This window comes from Canis lupus, chromosome 13 (assembly GCF_048164855.1).
Source record: "Canis lupus baileyi chromosome 13, mCanLup2.hap1, whole genome shotgun sequence".
Classification (NCBI taxonomy): Eukaryota; Metazoa; Chordata; class Mammalia; order Carnivora; family Canidae; genus Canis; species Canis lupus.
Window position 1 is genome coordinate 57720191 of NC_132850.1, and position 13929 is coordinate 57734119.

Sequence of the window (13929 nt, forward strand, 5' to 3'; positions counted from 1 at the left end):
AAAGAAACTGTGAGATTTTAATTTTATAATAGAGATAGACAATATGAAAAATGTGTAAACTGTGATTCTGCAGATTTCTTTATCTGTGTAATCTTGGTTTCCTATTTCTCTAGCTCATCTTTTCCAAATAAGAGAAAAATTAAAATCAGACTGAGAATATATATCCACTCTTGGTTGGAGAGAGAATATTCTATCTAGAAATAGATTTATAACTTCAAGAATCCAAAGACTAGTTTGTTAAAATAAACTTTAAAAGCTTTTAAAATCCATGAAATTGAGAGCTTTATTAGTCCCCTTTTAATTTCATTTAGTTAGGAGAGTTTTCAAAATTAAGAACTTTGGTTCAGTTACTCTCATTCTGTGTTTTACTGGAAATGTCTTCTAGTGTTCTAAATATCATATTTTCACTGTTATCATTTAACCCTACAGGCAATTGAATTACTTATTTTCTTTTAAATTTCCCTAGGGTTAACAGATCTGACTCTGGGTTCAGATTTTTGTGATGTGGTTTTGTAATTCTGGAGTATTTGGTCATTTTAGAAAGAAAAGAGTCCTTTCATGACTCAGCCCTAGGCATGAGAAAAGATAATTTTTCCCTTGACTCCAGTGTTATCTGAGACTCCACAACCAACCAATTAACACTGTAGCTCAAGGACAAAGAGTAAGGATCTGACTTTAAGAGAATAATGGTAATTTTGCCTTCAGAGATTGTCTGAATATACCATTAAATGCTCCCTGTGAAAGATGCCACTTGGGTCCAACACAGGTGTAGTGGACATGCTAATTTTGTTTGGCCATCATCCATTTCCCCTTCCTCCATTCATTACACCTTTATTTGAGTGATGGAGTCCATCCCTCTCTATTATGTGGCCTGGATCATATGCTTACTCTAAGGTTCCAGAAGAGTATACAGCTCCAGCCTGGCCAGTCAGAGCACCTTGTCGTATCAATGGGAGGAATTGGGTGAGGGGTGTGTTTGTGACCTCAGCTGTGTCAAGCTGCTCACTGGGATTTTTGCTGGGATTTTTGGGAAAGGTGCAAGGCTTCTGCTAGGTTGCTAAATTGACGGAATGGAACCATTTTAAAAAACGGAACCATTTTTTAAAAACATGGAACGCTGGCCCTTCTGGAACCATTTAAAAAAAAAATTTAAAAGCACTAACCTTGCCTGAGAAAAAGCCAATCCAGAAACAAACCAAGGAGACGAAGCAAATAAATTCCTGGTTATTGAGTACTTGCTTCGTCAATTTAGCAACCTAGCAGAAGCCTTGCACCTTTCCCAAAAATCCCAGCAAAAATCCCAGTGAGCAGCTTGACCCAGCTGAGGTCACAAACACACCCCTCACCCGATTCCTCCCATTGATACGACAAGGTGCTCTGACTGGCCAGGCTGGAGCTGTATACTCTTCTGGAACCTTAGAGTAAGTATATGATCCAGGCCACATAATAGAGAGGGATGGACTCCATCACTCAAATAAAGGTGTAATGAATGGAGGAAGGGGAAATGGATGATGGCCAAACAAAATTAGCATGTCCACTACACCTGTGTTGGACCCAAGTGGCATCTTTCACAGGGAGCATTTAATGGTATATTCAGACAATCTCTGAAGGCAAAATTATCATTATTCTGTGCTAATAATATTATATATAATATGCACATAATTTACATTATGTATAATATAATTATTATTTTAAGCCAATTTAAGTTGAGTTACATTGGCAATGGAGAGAGTTCTGACTGTGTGATTAACACAGATTTTTTATTTTATTTTATTTATTTATTCATGAGGGACACAGAGACAGAGAGAGGGGCAGACACACAAGCAGAGGGAGAAGCAGGCTCCATGCAGGGAGCCCGACGCGGGATTCGACCCCAGGTACCCAGGATCACACCCTAGGCCGAAGGCGGCACCAAACCGCTGAGCCACTGGGGCTGCCCACAGTTAGTTTTCTGTGAACTGGTACTATTGGCCATGACAAGGAATGAAATATTATAAGAAGGTCTTGTGGTCCTAGAGGAGAGGGACTAGGAAAATCAGTTATAGGATAGAACTTCAAAATAGCTATTAAAGTTGTACAGGCTGCCAGACAGAGAAAAGTTGGTTTTATCCATTGACCCATATTATTGCGTATAAAACAAGACATTGTTTTTTTTTTTTTTTTTTTTAAAGTGTGAACTTGTACACATTGTTCAAAATGAATAAAAGCTCTACGTATTAGGGTGAATAACAGTCCCCCAGAGATATCTACTTCCTAATACCCAGAATCTGTGAATGTTATATATGGCAAAAAGAACATTATTGAGCTAATTAAAGATCTCGAGATGGGATGATTATACTGGATGGGCTCTGGGTGGCTCTAAATATAATCACAAAGGTATATAATTATGAGAGATGCAAGAAGGTCAAAAGAGGAAAAAGATGATGTGAAGACAGAAGCAGAGTTTGGAGTGATATGGCTATGAACCAAGAATGCCAAGGCAACCTCTGGAGGCTGGAAGAGGCAAAGAACAAATTCTCCCCTGGACCTGCCAGAAGGAAACAGCCCTGTGAATGTGAGATGGATTTTAGATGTCTGATCTTTCAAACTGTAATAGGATAAATTTGTGTTGTTTGTGCCACTAAATCTGTATTAATTTGTTATAGCAGCAATGGGAAACTAATACATATGTTAAGTGGATCTTTTTGAAATGGATCACCTCATATTAAAACATTTTTTTGACTCGAACCATGAGCAGCGTTAAGAGAGAAAAAGATCTCCAAATATACCTGGGCCTTATTCTATGAGCTAATTAAAAGAACACTGCTAATTAGGGGTAAGGGTGGAGACTTCCCAATAAATTGGATTACTTAAGAGGATCATCAGGTTCAGATAATATCATGGTGTTCATGACTGGAACACCTAATTACCCAAGAGAAAGCACACTTAAGAGGCCTTCAAAAGAAGGCGGGATGATTCTCTAATCGACTTGAAATAGAGAAAAGAAGTTAAACTTCTCCTCAAGAGATAGTGTTGGTCAGGAAAGCATTTCCTGTCAGTTGAAATATCTTTTTATAGCTGGGAAAAACTTGGAAAATCAACTTGTGAGCCATGGAAAAAAGGTTCCTTTGTTTATTTATTTTGACTTTTTAAAAGGTTCTTGGACTTGAGCAGATGTTGGACTCTGGGGAAAACAGACCTAAGGACAATTAAAGATGTACCAAGCTGACTCTGCAGGAAGTTAGCACTGCCTACGCCTACTGCAGTGCTTGAGAGTAGCTCTGAGATAGAGCTTCAGGCCTGTGTTCCCAAAGGCAGGCCGTGTTTGTTTCATCTTTGTGCAGCAGGCGATTGCACCTGAAACCTTTCCAAAAAGAGGGCAAAATATGCTTTCACCTCAACTTAAATTAGATACCATGTCCCATCTTGGTTAAGTGCCATTTTGTTCAAAGGACTGTAACCTGAATATATACAGCTAAAGACTCTTAGGACGCCCACCTGTAGAATTTAGGCCTTTAAGCAACCTTTATACAGGTTTCTCTTCACTTTAAACTCTCCTAGAGATTTAAAAAAAAAAAAAAAAAAAAAGGACTGACCAAGTTAGCCTAAGCATAATAACTCTTGGTCAGATTTAGGGACATCCTTTTCTCCCTAAACTCCCACTCCCAACTTATAGACCAGCAGTGGCAGATACTCAACCAACTTCTTCTTCTCAACAAGAAGTCTAAGGGAACCAACTTTGTGCATGGATTAAATTTCGGAAGGGAGGGGTTTTGATTTTAGGTATTCAACTTTCTGGTGTCACTGAAGGATTTTTTTTTTTCTTTCTTAGAGTCTTAAGGGTTGGTGAATAGTGGTAGGTATAGGAATGAGAAAAGTTTCTGTTTGCACGTGGGGTTGGAGCAAGGTGGGCAAGAGAGGACATTACACTAGAAGATGAACTTAGATTTAAAACTAGCAGCTGCAAGGAATGGACCAGTAGACCGAGGATCCTGGTTGGCAAATAGAGATTTCTCCATAAAAATAGTTAATATTTCCTGAGTATTTACTTTATACAGTCTTTAATGTTTTATATACGTCAACCTACACAGCAACCCTATGATGCGAGTGCTAGTGTTATTTACATTTAACCACCGGTAAATCGGAGGCACAGGGAGTCCAAAGCACCCAGCCAGTAAATAGGGGAACCAGGATTGCACTCAGGCTTGTCTAGATCTAGACCCACAAACAGAAAAATGGGAGAGGAATAAAAGAGGCCACTCCAAACTAGATAGAGATGCCTCCAAGGAAACAAGAGTCTGCATGCTGAGACGTTTTCATTCCTCTGGGCATGTGCTTCCTTGAATGGAAGGCGGAGGCAGGCCAGGGTGACTCAGCCCCTGCCTGGGCAGCCCACTCTCTGGCTGTGGTCCCTCCTGCCAGTGCCGCTGGGTGTGGATGTGCTGGGGAGGGAATTCTGAGTTGGGAGATGGTGGAGATGAGACACACGCTGGAGGCTATAAAGCTCAGGACAGGACTCTAACACCCCTTTTCCGCCTGAATGGGGTTGTTTGACTTCCTGGGGGAATGTGCTTCTGTTTGCAGTCAAACCAATTTGAATTAATTTAGCAAGTGTCAATTGCTTCCCTCTGAACTGTGTCAAATGCTCTTCTAAAATTAGACTAACTAGTGAAATCCTCTTGCAGTTTTTTTTTTTTTTTCTTTTTTACAAGACTGAGATAATGTTTCACACAAAGATGCAACTGGATGAAGCAGCCCTTTTTAATCACAGAGAAACTTCCCCTGAGGATTCTGATGCCTCTCCCACAGCCTGGGGATCTGCCGGTGGGGGGTGTGCCCCGGGGGAGGTGTTTGTTGTCGTTGTTTTGTTTTTACTAAGGGCGGCTGACCTACCTACCTACCAGTCAGTCACCTTCTCAACCTCGTATCACTGGGGCCGGACAATAGTTTCACCATTTTAAGAACAGCTGCTGGCTACTTCCATACTCCCCAACTTTTGAGAAATAGTTCGGAGTAAAACAAAGCCTTTGCAGAAGTCACCATTCTTGTTATTACCTGTGGATGTGGATTAGCAACGCAGGGAAGCTATCATTTAAGAGATAGCTTAGCACCTGGCCCCCTGCTGCCTGAGGGCCCTGATCCAGTCCTGCTCCTTTGAAAGAACATGGGTGGGAAAGCAGATGCTGAGGAATGAAGTCATTTCTACACATGATTCTGTGGGGGTAAGCATGGGACACCTAAATGGGAGACAAGGGCCTGGTGTGTCAGCATGAGAAAAGGCCATTCAGTCTAGAATGGTCTGCAGGGAGCTGCGCACCTCACAGAGGAAGGCAGAGTGCTTGAGGAGAGTTCACCCCCCAGTGAATGGGGCTGCTGTGGGCCAAGGGCCTTCAGTCCACGGGGAGCCCATCTTTTTAAGGTCTCTGAAAACAAAGCAGGGATAGTATCCATCCTCTCTGACTTCCCTCTTCCTTTTCTACTCCGCCCTCTCTTCTTCCTGCCCTACCCTCTTCTCTTTTCCTGCCTTCTCCACCCTCCTTTTGTCTGCTCCGTTGATTTAGTTTCCTTTCTACTGTGCTGTCAGTTTCCTTTAGTTAAGAGCCATTGATCCCACTATTCTGTAGTGTTTTTCTCAAGAAAAATGCGGTTTTGTAACAAATCCTGCTCAGTTCCCTGCCTCCTCCCATGTTATCTCCCATTTTTACTCTTCATAGCTCACAACAAGGCTAGGTCAGGAATGTGGAGGGGGGTGCTCTGATCTCTTCAAGTCTGAACCCTGCCCACAGCAGGAGGAAAGGGAGAGCCACAGTGATCCAAGGACTCTGATAATCCACTACCCCTCACCCTTCACCCTCCTGTGCCTTAACTATCAATTGCCTAAAAGACCATCCCCCTGAAAGAGATTATAATGAGAACTGATTATCCACATCCCCACAGGAGACCACGAGGACAAACCTCTCTAGCACTTATGTCCCTGCTTGCCTCACTCACCTCCAGAAGTCCAAGTCTTCAAGGTCATCCTTTATATTCTGACTCATTCCCACAATCGTTCAGGACATTTTCTCACGGACTCATGCTCCTATCCCTTCCTGACCCCTAGCCATTCCCCTAGCCCTCTGGACCTCAGAGTCTGTCATCATAAGATTTCCTGTCTTCAATCTCATCTGTGAACATATCTCTTTCACCTTCTTGCTCTAACTTTGAGCTGATATACAGTAGCTATTAACCACATGTGGCCACTAAGTACTGAACGTGGTTAATCCAAACTGAAATGTGTTGTCAGTACGAAATACATACTACATTTGAAGACTTTTGTGAAGAAAAAAAAAAAGAAGTTAAAATATCTTGAAGGCTATTTACGTGAGAATAGGATTTTGTGCTGATAGTTCCTTTGGCACTTCAAGGATATATCACTTCCTTCTGGCTTCCATGGTTTTTCATGATAATATTTGGATTATTATTGGGTTAAATAAAATAGGTCATTAAAATTATGTATACCCAATTCTTTTTACTTTTTGTTTGAGAGAGAGAAAAAGAGAGCATGAGGAGGGGGCAGAGGGAGAGGAAGAGAGAAAAACTCCAGCAGACACCTCACTGAACAGAGCTCAACTTGGGGCTTGATCTCATGACCCTGAGATCATGATCTGAGCCAAAAATCAAGAGTCGGGCGCTTAACTGAATCACGCGTGTGCCCCAATTTCTTTTTACTTTTAAAAAATGATGCCTAGTAGAAAATTTAGATGACCTACGTAGCTTACATTGTATTGTTCTAGGACAGTACTGCTCAGACCTGGTTGTTCCCTGAAGACCCAGCTTCTTTGGAGAGGTCTCAAATGGTGGTGGTCCTTTTCTGATGCTCGGACTAGCCAGAAAGGTGGGGCAGGTAGCTCCTGGCTCTTCACTGCTCTTTCTAAACCATTGTTCATCCTATTTCCTAATACATTCTAGGTCTTTTAAAGCATGTGATACTGGATTAGTATCCACCACTTCTCATTGCAATTATCTACCATTCTCTTTGGTTACCATTTTCCCCTTATTGAAGATCTTACCAACTGGTTCATTGTCATTCTCCCCAGCAGGACTTTGGTCATCATTCTGATAACTGGTATCCTCATAGATAATTCATTCACATCTTGACCTCTCTGTTCCTTGATGTCCTCGCTTATAATGATTTGCCCGCCATCCCACCTCAGCCCCCACTTTAATAATATCCTTGTCATTGCCCGCAATTTCACAATCTCCAAAATCTTTAATTCCAAACATACCATTCTTTCAATTCTCTTATGTTTATAGCATATATCCTTTAGGCTCCGCATTTCAATAATTCTTTGACTCTGCTTCCAATTAATGGAGTCTACTACCTTTTACTTATCCAGCTTAGAATCTATGGTTCATCATTGTAATTATTGCCTGGAATAGAGCTTTAAGTTCCTTACATCTCTACACCGCTCTTACTTTCTGGCAAATTTCTCAACCTGTTTTAATCCAGCTGTCTGCCCCTAATGTCTACAGCCAAGACAACTGAACTAGTCTTACTAAATTTGTGATGCCAAACCTCAAGTGGTCCCTAGTACTGCCTGTCAGTCTTGTACATATCCCTTGTCATTGTACTCTCTCACTTTCCTAAGACTCCTTCACTGAAATATTTCAGCTGAGATCTTGCTTTCTGTTGTGAGAACACAGAAGCAATCAGAAGAAAATCTCTGCTTCCCATCATCAAATCAATCCACCATCTATGAAACTATATATTTATTCTCTGTTTTCCTTTCATATATGATGGGAGACTTTCTCCTGCTCTTATCTAAAGCAAATTTCCTTACTGTGACACCATATCCCATCCTCCCACCTATGGAGGACTAAATTGCTGCAACTCACTTTCCTCTTTTTTCTCCTCTCTACTGGATCATTGTCCTCAGTATCCATCTCTTTTGAATCACTTCTAGCAGACATTCAAGCCTACCAGTCCACAGCTGTTGTCAATGTCAGCCACAATGTCACGGAACCTCTTCTAATGTTCACTCACAGTCATCTTGCTTGAACGTTTAGCAGCATTTGATCTGGTTGCTTGTTCCCTCCTGTAACATGTTCACTTGGCTTCTAGCACTGCTTTTCTTTTCCCTCCCTGGTGGCTCCTTCTCCATCTCAACTGTTGATCCTGCCTTCTCCTCTTTCTCATCTTTAGTTGGAGTATCCACAGTCCTTAGACTCTTGTTTTCTTTTTCACACTTACTTCCTTGAAGACAATTCCATACAGTTCTATGGTTTAAAAGACATATATATGCTGAAAACTTCCAAATTTACCTTCCTAGCCTGAGAATCTCTCTGAATCTCTAAATTCAGAAATCCAACTCCCATTCTGTACCACTGTTGATCTCTAATGGGAATCTTGATTATTACATATCCAATACTAAACTCTTTTTCCTTCCCAAATCTCTTCCCCCCGCCCCCCCGCAGTGGTCCATATATTAGTAAACGCCATTATCATTCATCCCCAAATTGGAATGAATCCTTCTTCTCATAACTTAAATACTATCCATCATCACATTAGGCAGACTCTAGCTTCACAGTACATTCTCTCCATCTCCCCGTCATCATCTAGTCCAAATCGTCAATTCTTGCCTGCAAAAATGTCCTTGTTTTTGTTCTTATTTCCCCTCTAACATTCCCTGCACACCTGCCAGATTGATCCTACTGAAATATAACTAGGTCATGTAATGATCTACTTAGAAACCTATAATGACTTATTAGCTAGGTTATTGTGATGGTTAATTTTATATGTCAGCTTGATTGGGTCATGGGATGCCCAGATACTTGGTCAAACAGCATTCCACAGAGCATTGCTGCTGATCCAGATACTTGTTTCATAGCAAATAAAGTATGGAAATAGATCTAGGATCATAGCATTCACTAACATCATGTTCCCCACTATCCTGAAACAGCTGGTTTGACAGAAAAGTGTAATAACCTTTTGAAGACTTTGTTACAGTGACAGCTAGGTGTCACTGCCTTATAAGGGTAGGGCAAGGTTCTCCAGAAGAATGTATGTGCTCTGAATCAGCATCCAATATATGGTGTTGCTTCTTCCATAGCTAGGATTCATGGGTCCAGGAATCAAAGCATGAAAAATGAGAGTGGCATCCCTCACTATTACTCCTAGTGACCCACTAGCAAAATTTTTGCTTCTTGCTCTCATGACCTCATGTTCTACTGGCCAAGGGGTCTTAGTTCCAAAGGCCAAGAAACATAACAATAATTCCATTGAATTGGAAACAAAGACTACAGCCTGGCCACTTAGGATTCCTCATGCCTATGAACCAAAAAGCAAAAAAAGAGAGTTACTGCATTGGTTGGGGTGATTGATTCTTACAACCAAAGGGAAATTAGATTACCACTCCACAACAGAGTATGCAGGGAGGAGTATATTTAGAAAACAGGAGATTCCTTAGGGTATCTCTTACTATCCTCATGCCCAGTGATTAAGGTCAATAGAAAACTACAAAAAGCCAACCCAAGCAGAGCTACTAATGGTCTCAACTCTTCAGGAATGTAGGTCTGAGTTACCCCACGGTTACCCCATGGTAAAGAACCATGATCAGCTGAGGTACTTGGAGGCAAAGAGAATACGGAATGGGTAGTAACAGAAAGTAGTTATACATACCAGCTACAACCATGTGACCAGTTATAGAAATGAGGACTATAATTTTCATGAATATTTTCTCCTTATTGTAAAAAATGTGTATGTGCAGATATAGATATATACACTAAGCAAAAATTTCTTTCCTTATTCCCTTATCATGTAACATAAGAAGTATTAACTTTGTATTATAATATTTAAGTACTATTAACTTTACATGGTAATTAAATTATGGAAGATCACGGAGAAAAGTAAACATTATTCAAATACTACCTCCCCCTTCCTCTTCCTATAAATGCTATGTATTTTCCTAAACATACATACCTATAATAAAGTTGTTTATAAATTGTGCACAGTAAGAGATTAATAAAATAGAACTATAACAACATCCTGTATAAAATCATGAGAATATGGTTTTTCTCTCTCAAAATATCTTAATGTACTGTACTCATATTCCTGTGATGAAGTGAGATGATAAAATGCCTGTGTGAGGAGATGAACTGAAGTGAATGACATGAAGCTACTACTGATTTTGTGATAATACGTCAGAAGAAGGATCTGCTTGCAGGATAGCTGACCACGGGTAACTGAAACCTCAGAAAGCAAAACCATGGAAAATGGGAGATATATGTATATATGTATACCTATACCCATATCTTTGTCTATATTTATCTCCTATTGATTCTGCTTCTCTGGAGAACCTTGAATAATACACTTATAATAAAATGACATTCTACTCAATGGACTAAAAAGCTCTCCATGATCAGGCTACCTCATATTTCTTCAACTTCCATCTTTTTCCCCTTGCTCACTTTGCTTCCACCATACTGGCTTTCTTATTTTTTAGAACATGCTAAGGACTTTCCCACTTCAGGGCCCTTGTACTTGCTCTTCCCTCAAGCTTAGAATGCACTGCCCCTATATATTGTTATATGTTGTCTTTATTGAACAGTATCCCTCTCAAAGGCATTTCCTAACCAACGTATCCCAAATAACACCTGATAACATTTTATCTTACTGTTTGTTTTCTTCTTCTTAGCACTTATCACTCTCTTACATGACATCATTTTTTTTTTACATTTGTTTATTTTCTACTAGCATGTAATTTCCACAGAAGAAAAATTTTGTCTTTCCATTTCTCTTCCCCAAAGTGATCCCTTTCAGGAAAGCTCTAACTATTTACTCATTCCTTATTTCTGGGCAACAGATGTTGTTCATGAAAGTTGTAGAAGGAAAAGATCAAATTTTCTTATTTCAAATAACTTTTACAGTAAATCCAATTCAAGCATTTTATAGACAGTTATTGCTTCACAGCAACACATCTTTAAAAACCTAATTAAACACCGTTAGATGTTATATCATTTCCTGGGGATTACTATCCCCACCATACTCCCTTTTAATTTACTAATCTGATTGTATAAAATTTTTGAATAATTTCCCTAAATAAACCACTTTAATTGATTACCCCAAAGCAAATTCTTTATAATAATTACCAGGCTAACTGCAAAAGAAGCATGCAAAAAAGTTACCACCCCTAGAACATAACTATGCTCAAAGAAGATATGCTGTGTTTTCCTCATGATGACGTTATCATTTACTTTTAGTTTGACTCTTGGATCATCCATTTTGTATTGTGGAAGAGCCACAGACTCTTCCATTACTGACCATGTACCTGAGTCTTCGATCTGCCATTCAAATGCCATGTGATCTGGGCCAGTTACTAAACATCTTTGAGATTCAATTTTCTCATCTCTAAAAATAGATTAAGAATAACAATAACATCAGGGCACCTGGGTGACTCAGTCAGTTAAGCACTGGACTCTTGATTTCAGCTTAGGTCATGATCTCAGGGTCATGAGATCAAGCCCTACTGCAGGCTCCACACCCAGCAAGGAGTCTGCTTACCCCTCTCCTTTTGCTCCTCCCCCCGGCTTGTGGTCATGTGCACACTCTAATAAATAAATAAGTCTTCAAAACAAAGAGAATAACAATAATAGCTACTTCACAAGGATTTTAGGATGATTGTCTGGCATTACATGTAGGAAAACTGATAAAATTTAAAGCAGTATAGCAATGTTTGCTGTTACCTTCATGTGTCTGGGTCATAGTAGGAACTCAATGTATTTTCTTAATGATGAATGAATGAAATCATATTGGTTTTGTTCCCTTTGAGGATGCAGGGGATGGCTGTGCTGACTTAAGGTAGGATTAACCAAGGATAGATACTGGGCTAGTTTACTGAAGGACTTCTATCCTTTATCTATTTTCACTACTGTTCAGTCTCACAGTGCCATTTTAAATTATCCCAAGCTAAATCTGAGGTGAAGAGAGATATTTTGCAAAAGACCTGTAAATTATCTAGGTAACAAAGAAACAACAAATAAGATAAACATACACACACATATATGCACACGTGTATATATTTACATACATATATGTTTGCATATTACTCAATTTTTATCTCAATTTTCACTGATTTAAAATATATACACATTATACATTAAATCTTATCCACCTTGAACCCATGGATGTTTAACAGACACAACAGCTGGAAAGCAAAAAAGAAAAAAGAACAAAAAGTTAAGCTGACTAAACTAGAGAGTTCTTAATATGTTTGTGCTGGAATTTCAATTACATTAAAGGGGCTAAAGAAATAGACTATATTGTTGCATTCAGTCTGCTTTTACTGTTAATAATTGTCCCATGCTCCATTCTGTATTTCCTGCATCCTTCATTTTTACTTTATAGCTCTTTCTTTCACTTGCTGTTGTTTTTTAAGCTTACTGTTGTCTATCACTCTGACAGAAAGCATAAGCTATTTGTTGAAAATCTACACAAGTTATTTTCCCAAACATAAATCCTTCCCCCCCGAACTTCCTTAAATACAAACCTACTTACTCTCCAAAGAAGCCTCAAACAGATATTTGGTTCAAGGCATCAGTACCCCAAGTCACTAAGTTATGGTCTTTTATGACTTATTCTGAGCAGTTGTAAAACTGCTTTTAAATTTTACCTGTGGGGAGCCCGGATGGCTCAGTGGCTGAATGTCTGCCTTCCAACTGGGTCATGATCCCAGGGTTCTCAGATGGGGTCCTGCATCAGGCTCTCCATGGGGAGCTGGCTTCTCTGTCTCTGCCTCTGCCCCTCTCTCTGTGTCTCTCATGAATAAATAAATAAAATCTTTAAAAATTTTTTTTACCTGCAAGTCACAGTAGTTTCTAGGATCACTGAAAACAAAGCAATGACAAAAAGCAAGGAGCTAAAGGTAGACAACTACAGGATAGAGAGACACAAACTATCTGAAGACCGGAAGACTCTTCACAGCCTACATACAAACACGGAGAAGCTAAATAGGGTCTGTCCATGGTGTTCATCACAATTTTGTAGGCAGACATGGTGAAATATTGAAGTTACATTCTGTCTCCAGTCTTGAAACTGACCAAAGTATGATGGAATCCTTTGCAAGAAGGTGGGGATTCTGAACTAACAAGTAATAGGGACTGAACTGCCTCTCCCAAAACTATATTCATGCATGAGATACACAGGTACTGAGTAAGCAAAGGTAGATGGTCTGCATGCACCGAAAACCCCTGGCTTCATTTTACTCACTTCCCTTTGCAGCTGGGTATGTGTATACTGTTTGTCAACTGGGAAAAATACAGCCTACTTCTGGATTCTAGTCTTTCACTAAGGGAGGTTCTGAAGCTTCCTTTCTTGGCAGGCATGCGGGTGCTCCAGGATAGAGAAATAGATACTTGTGTGTCAGCACTGATAGCTCGCTGGGAATATCATAAAACAGCACTGAGAATCTTGGTGAGTTTTCTCTGCCTCAAAAGTCTCTCAATTATATAAATGTTCATCTTATGGGCCATATTTAGAGTGCGCATGCTCCACAAAATATAAAACAAACGGAAGTCTTCACTGCAGAATTATGAAGAACTCACACTGAATGCTGCCAGTTTCACATTTTGTCATGCTGTCCTCCTTGGGACGCAAGTGTTATAGAGGAGGTAGCCATCTGGTCCCTGTGATCATGACAGATGAAAACTGAGTAATATGCAAACAGATATTTTATATTTCTAAACCACCAAGGAAATAACTTGGTCTTTCTGCTGCTTGATTACAAAGATCTGGGCTTAGGCTGAAGTGATGGCAAAAGTTCTGAATATATAAGATCTGATACCTTAAAACCTCCTTTATTCATCAAATCCACAAGTACTCACTGAGTGCCTGCCTTGTGCCAGGGCACTAGACTCAGGGGACAAGAAGTTTCCTGCTCTCATAAAGCTTACAAAATATTACTGCAAATCACAGAT

At 39.8% G+C, this 13929-nt stretch overlaps 1 long non-coding RNA gene across 1 annotated transcript in view; it reads right to left on the minus strand.

Moving 5' to 3' along the window:
- LOC140603163 (uncharacterized) overlaps positions 1-13065 on the minus strand; it is a 41107-nt gene extending 28042 nt beyond the window's left edge. The window contains exon 1 of the long non-coding RNA XR_012006219.1: positions 12627-13065. This is a non-coding gene — a long non-coding RNA (uncharacterized lncRNA). The remainder of the gene's footprint in view (positions 1-12626) is intronic.
- Positions 13066-13929: the final 864 nt, after the last annotated feature.